The 14361-nt window shown below is 36.2% G+C and overlaps 1 protein-coding gene across 1 annotated transcript in view; it reads right to left on the reverse strand.

Annotated features, from left to right (window-relative positions):
• LOC134237418 (uncharacterized) overlaps nt 1-12937 on the reverse strand; it is a 25899-nt gene extending 12962 nt beyond the window's left edge. Inside the window, exon 1 of the mRNA XM_062719521.1 lies at nt 12030-12937. The gene's annotated coding sequence lies outside the window, so the exon portion shown is untranslated. The remainder of the gene's footprint in view (nt 1-12029) is intronic.
• Nucleotides 12938-14361: the final 1424 nt, after the last annotated feature.

A 14361-nucleotide genomic window follows, 5' to 3' on the forward strand; every position in this document is an offset into this window, starting at 1 on the left:
GCATTTTCACTATATAATCTATATAGCCCCGCCCTAGCACTAGAACCCCTGACCCTGGGGCCATGAATTTCACAATTTTGGTAGAAGACTCAATGTTCATTTAATTCATGCAAACAGTAATTAAGCCTGGTGCTTGATGTCCAGTAGTAAAGAAGATGATTTTTAAAGATTGCAATCAATTTTACTGGTTTTTGCCCCACCCCTCAGGCCTTAGTGGGGCAGGGACCATAAAATTCACAATTTTTGTTCCCCTTCAGCCAGAAATGCTGTTTACCAAATTTGGTTGAAATTGGTTTAGCGGTTTCAGAGAAGAAGCTGAAAATGTTCAACACACGACGCACGACAACGGACGAAAACGGATAGCAATAGGTCACATGAGTTAATCAGGTGACCTAAAAATGTCAATAAGTTTTTCTCTAAACCATGATTATCTCCCCTTGGAAAAGGGCGTGGCCCTTCATTTGAACAAACTTGAATCCCCCTTATCCAAGTATACTGTGTGCCAAGTTTGGTTGAAATTGGCTCAGTGAGTCTTGAGAAGAAGATGAAAATGTGAAAAGTAAACGACGACAACGCCGACGACGATAACAGACAACGGACAAATTTTCACTTGAGCCTTTGGCTCAGGTGAGCTAAAAAGTAATCATATCAGTGTTATTGTTTTTCTGTACAAACTGCTGAGTACGACATAGGATTAGCATACATGCCAACTTTCCCAATTTAGGCGGGATCCTCCCGATTTTACCCTTTCATCCCGCGTTCCCGATCAGGAAAGCAAAATTACCCTTGTTTCCCGATTTGAAAAAAAAAATCACCCAAATTTCCGATTTTAAAAATTTCCCTACCGCTGAATTTTGACAATCGGGATAACAATGTCAGACTTGTTTATTCAATGCACACAGATAAGTTTCATTGTTTATTTAACCAGGTGTTAATTAGGCCTAGCCACAGGAAATCACTTCACGCTTGAACGATCGCACTTGTCCACTGGGCAATTAGGGGATTATCTTGTTAGTTTTAAAGGGTATGCAAGGTGAAACACATAGATTAACAAGATAATTGTTTGTCATTTTATTAGAAATATAAATTAAAGACAATAAAATGCGAATCAAACAAAAAAAACGGAATCCAAAAAGATCGTTTTTTGAAAACGAAAGTAGAAATCTAATAAAGCATAGCTCATTAGCTGCTGATTTTATCTACCTATAATGAAAAATATTGTAAAGTTAGCCAGTTAAAATATCATTAAAAATTAAGATGAAACAATCAAGAGTATGTCAATTAGAATTTCTTTTCCTTCCCTTCTCCCAAAAGTAATATATTAGGTAGGCCTAGATCTATGTGCATGACTTAAGGAACTAGATGCTGTCATGAGACAGTAATACCCGCACTAAGGTGTTTGCCTCTAAATACACGCTCCTACATATTGGGCGGCTTTCCAAAGAAATAGTCAAAATAATTCTATAATTTACATGTATTCATCAAATTGAGTATGAAATTCTCAGACCCTGTGACCTATAACTCAGAACCTCTTATATTTATTTTATACATGTTTAATTCATTATATACCAGTCTGAATTTTATTAATGATGTAAATTCATGCACGGATCCGTCGGAATTTACAAGGTTAAAAAATGTATATATACTAAAACAAGGAAAAAGTATAAATGGACCCCCTTGAAAAATGCAGATCCCCCCCCCCCTGGTAAACACGAATATACATGTGTATATAGAATAAGTATGAAAAGTTTAACATTTTTTTGCGGCAATAGAAGTCACCACTACTCCCACCCCACCCCCACGATATAGATTTTTGACGTTTGGGTGAGATTTACTTTAGGTTTTTTTTTTGATTGACAATTTCTGGGATAGGATTTCTTTTTGACTGAGGTGGACCCTCCCCCCCCCCCCCCCCCCCCCCCCCCCCCCCCCCCCCCCCCCCCCCCCCCCCCCCCCCCCCCCCCCCCGCCGGAAAAAAATTTCTAGATCCGCGTCTGAAATTAGATTTTGATATATGTTTTGCTCATAATAGAACCTTTTTAAATTTACTACCCACCCCCACCCCCCCCCCCCCACCTCGACACCACAATCACACAGCACATGCTTTTGGGAATAGGCTAGATGGAAAAGGTTTGTTAAAATTTAATATCGTTTGTTATGAATTAATTTAAAATTTTTTTTGTACTATACATATGAACATCACATCACGTTGCGTCACCCATTATCATATTTATAGATTAAACACCATTTGGCACACCTCGGCCGATTCCCACTTCATCTGATAAGGTGATGGAATCGACGAAGGTCCAAAATGGCACATGGCTGCAGTTTGGTGTGCATTGGATTAATTCATTTTGAGTTATAATTGGATTTATATTTCATGAAGTTGAGACACGGAGAGTCGGTAAGTAGAAGTTTTAGTATAGTGGGGGGTAAAATACACCCAAACTATTAGGTTAAAGTTTAAAAAGGGTGAAATATCATCGCATGCCACACTAGACGAATTTCATATTGTGAAGTTACTGACAATACTGGTGCGGATTCAGAATTTTTTTCAGGAGTAGGGAGGAGGGTTCACATCTCAGTCAAAAAATTCCAGCCCAGAATTTCGTGACAAGCAGGAGAAAAAAAATGAAAACAAATAAACAAATAAAAAAACAGTGATAGTGAGGTCAATGTTTTCTAACATGTCTAAGTTTATAGGAAAGGATGTCAAGAGTCATTTTTTACTTGCTACAGTATATAGTCTTGTTTAAATAACAAAGCAAATGCCAGATGTGGGGGGATGGGGGGATTCCAATCTTCCTACCCACTTCCTGTCCCTAAAATAACAATGTATCTTGTTATTCCAGTTAAATAGTATATTTTTTTCCATTTGACTAATTATTATACATATTTTGTTTATGGTGTTTATAGTATGTCTGCCTATAAGTCTGCAGAAATTAAATACTAGCTATAAGCTTGCCCATAAGTTTTAAGTGGGATGGGCTATACAAATATCTTCCACATTTTATAGGTTTATTTCTTGTGACAATTTAATAAGACCTTTTATTTGGGTACCATTAATTTTTACCTCTGATCGCTTGACATTGGATACACATTTTTACAAGAAAAATACAAAATTTTAAACTCTGCCTAAATTTTGATCAGTAGGTGCCAGGGCTTTCATACTTATCATGACATATTGTATTCATTGTGAACTGTCAACAGGTATAAATATGTTTGACCTTGACCCTAGAGTTTTAACCACTTAAACAAAAAAATTAACCTTCGCAATTAACTTTTAGACTTTCTTCTGATACTAACAATTTGAGCCCTTTGACCTTGACCTTTGATTTTGACATATATTTGAGAAACTTCAACCTTCGCCATAGGCTTCCATACTGGGACATCAGTGTTTAACAAACACATCTTATCTTCATTATTATTTGGTGGTGTCTCCATATGAGGGAAGATGTATTCACAACAAACAAACAAATCACAAAAAAAAGAAAATATATAAAACCTGAATATGTTGGTCATGCATATCTCTGTAGGAAAAAAAACAGCTTTTAAAATACTCCAACCATATTGTAACCCTTTCATAACACTCATTTCAGCTTTTTTGGTTTCCTTAGCATATAATGTCTGTCGTGACGTGTTGTCCATCTCTTTGTCTGAAAACTTTTTACATTTTTAACTTCTCTAGAACCACTGGGCCAATTTTACCCAATTCATATAGAAATATGTACATTTGTATGTCAGACTCAGTCCATCTGTCTCAATAAATTTAACCTTGGTTATCACGGTCATATATACTGAATGAGAAGAGACATTCATATTAAACTTATGTATTAGTATATTTACCTGTGAGAATGGCATGTTTTTTTTTTTTTTTTTTTACATGTGACCTAGAAGTTTAACCAACTTGCAAAAAAATTAAATTGTTATAAATTCATCATTTTGAAAGAGAAAAGTTAGGGAATTCATATCATAATGCGTGTATATTATTACCTGTGATAAGACCTTTCAAAATAAATCAAGACTTTTACACTGTGACCTTGACCTTGAAGCGATCAAGCCTAACCTACTTTTCAAAAATGTTGCATTCGTTTGCTTATAACTTTTGATTGAGATGAGATATGACTCTCACATTTGACATGTACATAAATTACTCATAAGAATTCAAGGTGTTTCCTAGCATGCAATGGTTTTTTATGCGCCCAATTTTTTTCGGGGCGCATATTGTTTTTGTCCTGTCTGTTTGTCTGTTTATCTGTTTGTCTGTTGTCAACTTTAACCTTAGCCAAAACTTTTGAACTGTAAGAGATAGAGACTTCATATTAAGTATGCATAATCCTCTAATAAAGTTCTTTCAAATGACATCAAGGTCAATGACCTTGTGACGTTGACTGTGAACTATATGCTAAAAATAGGTTTTTCAACTGTTTGTCATAACTTTTGAACCATAAGAAATAAAGACTTCATGATTGGTATACATACTCCTCTAATAAAGTTCTTTCAAATGACATCAGGGTCAATGACCTTGTGACCTTGACTGTTACCTATATGCTAAAAATAGGGTTTTCAACTGTTTGTTATAACTTTTGAACCATAGGAGATAGGGACTTCATATTTTGTATGCATACTCCACTAAAAAGGCTATTTCAAACAACACCAAGGTCAATGACCATGTGACCTTGACTGTGACCTTTATACTTAAAATAACTTTTTCCACTTTTTGCCATAACCTTTGAACCATAGAAGATAGGGACTTCATATCTGGTATGCATACTGCACTAATTAGGTTCCTTCAAATGACATCAAGGTCAATGACCTTGTGACCTTGACTGTGACCTATATGATAGAAATAGCTTTTTCCACTTTTTGCCATAACTTTTGAACCATAAGAGATAAGGACTTCATATCTAGTATGCATACTCCACTAATAAAGTTCTTTCAAACAACACCAAGGTCAATTACCATGTGAAGTCAACTGTGACCTTTATACTAAAAATAGCTTTTTCTACTTTTTGCCATAACTTTTGAACCATAGGAGATAGAGACTTCATATTTAGTATGTATACCCCACTAATTCAGTTCTTACAAATAACACCAAGGTCAATGACGTTGTGACCTTGACTGTGAACTATATGCTAAAAATAGCTTTTTTGAACTTTGTTGATGCCGGGCGCATAGTGTTTCACAAACACATCTTGTTACCCCTTGATGTTGATGTTTTACAAAATTTTCAAAATATCTAACGCTCCTAAAAGATGATTAGGCTTCTGAGTTACATTAAGAAAGACTTCAAAGAAGACAGGGCTTTTTGCATAAAAACGTCATTTTTCAACCCACATTTGACCCCTCGGGGCAAAATCAAAATTCCGAAACCTTACTGCACATCTACATGACCCCACCAACCATCTCCCAAAAGATGATTAGGCTGCTGAGTAAAATGTAAGAGGAGTTCAGGGAAAACAGGGCTTTTTGCATAAAAAACGTCATTTTTCGACCCCCATTTGACCCCTCGGGGCAAAATCAAAATTCCGAAACCTTACTGCACATCTACATGACACCACCAACCATCACCCAAAAGGTGATTTGGCTTCTGAGTAAAATGTAAGAGGAGTTCAGGGAAGACGGGACTTTTTGCATAAAAAACGTCATTTTTCGACCCCCATTTGACCCCTCGGGGCAAAATCAAAATTCCGAAACCTTACTGCACATCTACATGACACCACTAATCATCCAACAAAAGATGATTAGGCTGCTAGGTTAAATGTAAGAGGAGTTCAGGGAAGAAGGGGCTTTTTGTATAAAAAACGTCATTTTTCGACCCCCATTTGACCCCTCGGGACAAAATCAAAATTCCGAAACCTTACTGCACATCTACATGACACCACTAATCATCCAACAAAAGATGATTAGGCTGCTAGGTTAAATGTAAGAGGAGTTCAGGGAAGAAGGGGCTTTTTGTACAAAAAACGTCATTTTTTGACAACCATTTGATTCCCCGGGGCAAAATCAAAATTCCGAAACCTTACTGCACATCTACATGACACTACCAACCATCTCTCAAAAGATGATTAGGCTGCTGAGTAAAATGTAGGAGGAGTTCAGGGAAGAAGGGGCTTTTTGTATGAAAAACGTCATTTTTCGACCCCCATTTGATCCCCCGGGGCAAAATCAAAATTCCGAAACCTTACTGCACATCTACATGACACCACTAATCATCCAACAAAAGATGATTAGGCTGCTAGGTTAAATGTAAGAGGAGTTCAGGGAAGAAGGGGCTTTTTGTACAAAAAACGTCATTTTTTGACAACCATTTGATTCCCCGGGGCAAAATCAAAATTCCGAAACCTTACTGCACATCTACATGACACTACCAACCATCTCTCAAAAGATGATTAGGCTGCTGAGTAAAATGTAGGAGGAGTTCAGGGAAGAAGGGGCTTTTTGTATGAAAAACATCATTTTTCGACCCCCATTTGATCCCCCGGGGCAAAATCAAAATTCCGAAACCTTACTGCACATCTACATGACACCCCCAACCATCTCCCAAAAGATGATTAGGCTGCTGAGTAAAATGTAAGAGGAGTTCTTGGAAAACAGGGCTTTTTGTATGAAAAACGTCATTTTTCGACCCCCATTTGATCCCCCGGGGCAAAATCAAAATTCCAAAACCTTACTGCACATCTAAATGACACCCCCAATCATCTCCCAAAGAATGATTAGGCTGCTGAGTAAAATGTAGGAGGAGTTCAGGGAAGAAGGGGCTTTTTGTATAAAAAACGTCATTTTTCGACCCCCATTTGACCCCCCGGGGCAAAATCAAAATTCCAAAACCTTACTGCACATCTACATGACACCCCCAACCATCTCCCTAAGGATGATAAAGCTACCGTGAAAAATGTAGGAGGAGTTCAGGGAAGAAGGGGCTTTTTGTATAAAAAACGTCATTTTTCGACCTCCATTTGATCCCCCGGGGCAAAATCAAAATTCCAAAACCTTACTGCACATCTACATGACACCACCAACCATCTCTCAAAGGATGATTAGGCTGCTGAGTAAAATGTAAGAGGAGTTCAGGGAAGAAGGGGCTTTTTGTATAAAAAACGTCATTTTTCTACCCCCATTTGATCCCCCGGGGCAAAATCAAAATTCCGAAACCTTACTGCACATCTACATGACACCCCCAACCATCTCCCAAAGGATGATTAAGCTACTGTGAAAAATGTAGGAGGAGTTCAGGGAAGAAAAGTGTGACAGACGGACGGACGGACGGACGGACATGAGTAACAACAATATACCCGAACTTTCTTTCGAAAGTGCGGGTATAAATACACACATGGCACCATCAAGCCTGACAAATTTCATGACTGTAACAAAAAATAACTAGATATCATTGAGATGGTGGCCATCTCAAAGGGCCCCGCATTCAACAATGAACATTTAAATGTAAGGTTATTTAAAAGGGATTGTTTTGAAGAGGAACATTTGTGTTATACAGTAAAAGTGATTTAGTACGACTTGATGGATACTGCAAATTTACTTATATTTATCTTAGTTTTCCTGTATCCCGAGTTATATAAATTTACTGGAATTAAAAGGCAAAAAATTATGCACCAAACAAAGATTTTAAACAGAAAGGGTATTTCTGTCCATGACCTAGAAACTTTGACCAAGGTCACTGCACATCCATTGACCAGTGGATCTCTATTAGTGAAGTAATAGCCAGATTGGGCCAACAAGAGAGAAGATATACTCCGAACTAAGATTTTTCATATAATTCTGCTATGACCTTGACCTTTGACCTAGAAACCTGGTTCAAGTTCACTGCACACTGGTTACCCAAAGGCACTCTGTGGGTGAAGTATGAGGACGTTTGGGCCAAGGAGAGAGAAGATATGCTCCGGACAAGGATTTTTCATATATTTCAGCTATGACCTTGACCTTTGACCTAGAAAACTGGTTCAAGGTCACTGCACACCTAGTACCCTAAGGCACTCTGTGGGTGAAGTTTGGGCCAGATTGGGCCAAGGAGAGAGAAGATATGCTTCGAACAAGGATTTTTCATATAATTCATCTATGACCTTGACCTTTGACCTAAAAACCTGATTCAAGGTCACTGCACACCAGTTACCCAAATGCACTCTGTGGGTGAAGTGTGAGCCAGATTTGGCCAAGGAGAGAGAAGATATGCTCCAGACAAGGATTTTTCATATAATTCAGCTATGACCTTGACCTTTGACCTAGAAACCTGGTTCAAGTTCACTGCACACCGGTTACCCATAGGCACTCTGCGGGTGAATTATGATCCAGATTGGGCCAAGGAGAGAGAAGATATGCTCCGGACAAGGATTTTTCATATAATTCAGCTATGACCTTGACCTTTGACCTAGAAACCTGGTTTAAGGTCACTGCACATGGGTTACCCAAACGCACTCTGTGGGTGAAGTATGAGCCAGATTTGGCCAAGGAGAAAGAAGATATGCCCCGGACAAGAGATCTCGGACGGACGGACGGAGAGACTGATCACTATAGGGCGCCTGCAAAGCGGGACCCTAATAATTCTGTTTTGGATAGCTGGTATAAATTTCTGTAAATTGAATATCATATTAGAATTTCTAATTAATTGAAATATAAATAAAAACTAGATACTCTTGTTGCTACAGCAACAAATAAGGTCTTCCGTTCTTCTCTATTTATCTGTAAGAAGGATACTTTTCTATTTAAAAAAAATAAATAAAGGACAAAATGCAAAAAAAGAAACAAAAGAAGAATCCTCGATCTAGGCTCGATCCCAAAACCATTAGAATGAAAGTCGGACACGCTAACCACTGAACCATCGAGTTCGACAACAAAAAAGGTATTTTGTAAACTTATCATTTTAAGGTTGAAGGAAGTAGTTTCATAGTACTCATTCTTTAAAATATATTTATGGGATAGTATGATACTCAATAAATAACTCATAACCGGAAGTTGCTGTTTTTTTTTCTTTTGGGACGGACATATATTGGAACAACAATTAAGATGCAATAGTGTAATACCAAGAAGTATTCCTAAAAGAAAAGTTAAAATTCATGATTTCTTTGATCTTTTCCTGTGATGACCAGAAGTGACGGCAGACAATTTTATCTTAATTGTTTTTGCCAAATCATCAAGATTAACCACTTTATTAATTTTGGTGTCTTAATCTCTCAACGTTTACGAGATCTAGCTATGATAACATCTCATTTTGAGGACAGGAAATCACGCGACCGGAAGTGAGTTTTACAAAAATTTCTTGACGCAGTCTAAAAAGCATATCCAAAAATCATTACAAATACTTTATAAATAAATGATATTTATTGGAAAGAAAAATACTGAAATTATGTAGTTTCCCTTTTAACCGGAAGTTGTCTCTTTTTGTTTCTAGTGGTACTGAAATAATTGAAAACAACAAATAAAATGCTATACTGTGAGGCTAAAACAGTTTCATAAAAGAAAAGTTAAAAATTTCGATTTTTTGGATCACTTCCTGTGACAACCGGAAGTGACGGCGGACGATCTTATCACGACTGATTTTGCTTACTTATCAAGATCTATCACTCTAGATAGGTTTGGTGTCTTTATCTTTTACCGTTTACGAGATCTAGCTATGATAAGTTCTCATTTTGAGGACCGGAAATCACACGACCGGAAGTGAATTTTACAAAGATATTTGACGTTACTGTAGACATTTACAGTCTTAATAACATATTCAAAAATCATTTCAAATACATTACGCATATAAAATATTTATGGGAGAGAAAAATACTGAAAATATGCAGTTTTTCTCTTATAACCGGAAGTTGTCGTTTTTGTTTCCGGTGGGACTGATATATTTTGAAACTACAAACAAAATGTTATAACGCAATGCAAAAAATTTTTAAAAAATAAAAAGTTTTAATTTTCGATTTCTTTGATCGCTTCCTGTGACGACCGGAAGTGACGACGGACGATGTTAACCCAATTGGTTTTGTCTACTTATCAAGATCTATTACTCATATAAGTTTGGTGTCTTCATCACTTACCGTTTCTGAGATATGACTCGGACAAAACTTTTTTGAAAAAAGCGAAAATCGGACATAACTGACGACCGGAAGTAGATTTTGAAAAACTGAAAACTACATTTGAAAGATATTTTTATTTTCTATCATCCCTGAAAATTTCATGAGAATCTGTCCAGTCATCTCTGAGAAATCGTCAAAATAAGAAATTACAAAAGGGGAAAAAAATAATAATAAAAAGAAACAGTAGAATCACTATAAGGTCTTCCGTCTGAAACGGAAGACCTTAAAAATGTTTCTAGAAACAGGACATTACACAAGTTTACAGTATCAATATATTTTTAGCCTTTGAAAAAAAATGATTTTAAAGTTTTACAAATTCAATTTTTCACTAAATTCTGTCCTAGCTGGTAGAAAAATAAGTTGTTTATATATATGTAGCTAAATGCCCCTTCTTTAGTGAGAGAGGCACCTATTTTAGCAAAAATATTTCAATTTTGGAAAGAAAAACACTTTTTCATTTTGTGTTAAATTAACCCTTGAGTTTTATTGATAAGTGATATCAATATTATAAAGAGCCATAGCTGCCTTCCCGACGACTCGGCCTACACAAGTATTTAAAAGGAAATCACCTGTTACTATTTATAGGATACGTGTACCTTTTCAAATCAAAATCAATCCACATGTATCTAATCATTTGTGAACCAGTGTTATATTTTCATTGTTGCAAGTTTGTTGCATGACAGTAATTTTACCTGTTCAATACTCTTATTCTAAACAAGATTGTTTGAAAATTTTAAAAATAAAACAGTCTATCAGCTATGACTTTGGTTCATTAAAATAGTTTGAGACTGTTTTCCCTTAAGATACTTTCAATGTGTAGTGTTGTATATTATATATCTCTTTTAAAAATTATTTATACATGTATGTATTTTAAAATAATAAAAGAAAACACAGGAAAATCCACACAGAGAAAAAAAAAAGTTATTAAGTAATGACACGCATTGAGAGACTCGAACTCGTGAACATTATGTCTTCATTCCAGCAATCATACCACTATGCCACGAAGTCTTGGTTATCCAAGTGCCAAAATTAAGACAGATTGTTGAATTTTGAAATAATTTTAGAAGAAAAATTAAATACGTATTTTTAACATTTTCAAAATGAAGACCACCTTTAACCAAAATAGTCTAAACGTAATGAAGTTCAGTCATATCCAAATAAAATTATTCAGAAGTTGTTTTTCTGGTTAAGGGTGGTCTTTTCCTAGAGTTTGTCATTGTTTAGTTGGGTACCTCAGTATTTACTATATTCTCCATATAAACTGAACGATTTTTATAACTATCACAAGAGGAAAATATTAATAATTGAGTATTATTTTTCGGTGAGTTGCTTTAAGGCATGTATAAACTAACATTGTATGACATAATTTTGGTTAAACAACGTATTTAAAATATCACTACTAGTGTAGGCGAAAGTGACTATCAAATGCGCTATGGCTCTTTAAAAAAAAAATCATTTCATATATATAATTATTTAATTTCACGACAAAATGTCGCGAATTTAGAGCTTTGAAAATTGTCGTCACGCGCTAAATCCCCCATGGATATTTTCAAAAGTTGGCATGTATGGATTTGTTTTCAGTTGTCTGTCTCTCTTACCGTCCACCTGCCACGACACATGTTTTTTAATCCTAAAAGAGCTGTGAAAGGCAGCAGTATAATATTTAATTTTTCGTAAAACACCAAGAATACAAACCTGCAACTTTAAATCTGACTTTTGGCAAACATTTCAGAATCCCACCTTAATTGTGCTGATATGCAATATTATTTAATATTTAAGAGAAAATTGGTTAATAATAATCACGTATAACTGTGAAAAGTTATTTTATCCATTGGATTATTTTGAAAATAATTTTAATACTCAGAATAGATGTTTACTGTTGAAATTAAGAAGCATCACTGTCAGTCTTGTAAACTAAGAAGCATTATTGTTAAATGAGAATTAGCATACCTTTGCAAGACCATGTTGAAAAGACAGAGCCCTCACGGTCATCTAGTTCACTATCAATCATATCATCAAAGGCTTTACTCATGTCCAACACCAGAATGTAGAATGTTTCAGACCTCATGTAGATCTGATGACATGCATAATAAGCAAATTGACCTGCAAAATCAATCATACTGACACTAGTTTCATTTTCCCTGGCAGCTAATATTTCTCGCATATCATCCTGTGTCAGTTGTAGATTATTTTCCACGTTTTCCCTGGCACCCAATTTTTCTCTCGTTTCATTATGCGTCTGTTGTTGATCATTTTCTCCCTTTCCCTGGCACCCAATTTTTCTCTCCTTTCATTATGCGTCTGTTGTTGATCATTTTCTCCCTTTTCCCTGACACCAATTGTTTCTCTCGTTTCATCATGTGTCTGTGGTTGATCATTTTCTCCCTTTTTCCCAGCAGCAAATGTATCTCTTGTTTCATCATGTGTCTGTTGTTGATCATTTTCTCCCTTTTCCCGACAGCCAATGTATCTCTCATTTCATCATGCGTCTGTTGCTGATCATTTTCTCCTTTTTTTCTGGCACCTAATCTTTTTCTCATTTTACCTCTCGACACTTGAAGATCATTTGCTTCATTTTCCCTGGCAACTGTTTTTCCCATGTCATCTCCCGTCACTTGTATATCATTTGCCCCATCTTCCTTGGTACTTGATACATCGAGAGGAGGATTTTGTGTCGTCAGTGGACTTGCTCCCTGTTCTTCTTTAGTCAACATAGCCTTTTGCAAATTTTCCAAACTTCCATTTTTTTCACTTCTTCTTTCTATCCCACTCTTTGATTTTTCTTCGCCAATTTGTTCGTTTCTCTTAAGTGCAGACAGTGGAACTCTGATCAGTCGTCTTTTAGAGACATCGTCGTCAGTTGCTGTAATGCAACAATGACATAAATGTGAATTCAAAACACAATTTTGTGTAAAAAAAAATCCTAATGATAAAGAGTAAGTTTAACTATTCTCCATATATCCAAGATTTAAATTTTACAATTTCGCCTACATATTTTTCCCAATGGAAACATTGTCTTGATTAGATTAATTACATTTACGGCTTATCATGACTGTACACTCGCTATCTGTAAACAGCACTATACTTAATTAAACTGTTCTATTACTTTTACATATTAATGTATTTTTAAATTATCCGATAAATTCCAGTCACAATCGCCGTTATGCTAAAGATAGAAATATGACAAAAAGAAGACAAGCAACCTGAGAGTATTGTAATACTGGTACTGGCTTAGCCTGTTACAACGCAAATTGTTATATTAAACTGGGATTATCACATTTTGCGATTATTGTATAGACTGTTTATTGTTTTAACGTCCCTCTCGAGAGTTTTTCACTCATATGGAGACGTCAACGTGCCGCGATGAAGGGCTTCTAATTTTGACCTTTACTCGGCACTCAGGGCCATTGAGCAGTGAGGGATCTTTATCGTGCCAATGCCTGCCGCTGAGACGGGGCCTCGGATTTTAAGGTGTCATCCAAAGGACCCGCAACTTTCTCTTCAAAGTGTCGAGCGCATGGCGAAGGAACAGTTGCTACCCATTTTTAATGACTAGGTCAGTCGCGACCGACTTACAAACTCACAACCTCTCGATCACGGAGCGAGCGCTCTACCGACTGAGCTACCGTGAACGGTCATTTTGCGATGAGATCAACAAAGTATGCAAGTCCACGTTTTCATGAATGTTGCAGAATACCTCCAAGGTCGACAAATAACCGAAGCCTTTATATTTCAACAACATTTTTAGGCCGATTCATCTTGTTATTATTTCTTGACATCAGGGGTTATCTTGCATCATTCAGGAAAACATAGATTTTGTTTCTTAAATAAACAAAGGAACAAATAAAATTAACAGGTTAAGTTAAAGATAAACAAATCATCTTGCAAAACACACAATTTCATGCAAGCTAACTGAACATGCTGAAAGGCTGCTCAAGAGTAGCTGCCATTCAGTCGACTAAATAATAACTGAAAGTTCACGAAAAAATCAATCATTGACCTTTCAGTTACTGTCAATAAACACCCAGTTAATATTCCGTCTAATTAACTGTAAAATGTCAATCTGTGCGTTTTACTGTAAAACACTCTACCCCGGGTCATGCAACACACGAGAAAGCGATACACAGAAGTAAGATGTGTATGCTTTACACTCGACAGATAGATTGTAAATCTCTCATTAGCTTGAGGCTCACATACTAAGCTAAATTTCAGGGGCTTCTGGTCTGCAAAAACAAATCTTTCCAATGACTTTTAAATACATGAGTTATCAGATAAGCACTTA

Source organism: Saccostrea cucullata, unplaced genomic scaffold (genome assembly GCF_032062105.1).
Source record: "Saccostrea cucullata isolate Sc308-1 unplaced genomic scaffold, CSIRO_AGI_Scuc_v1 ctg3478, whole genome shotgun sequence".
NCBI classification, from domain to species: Eukaryota; Metazoa; Mollusca; class Bivalvia; order Ostreida; family Ostreidae; genus Saccostrea; species Saccostrea cuccullata.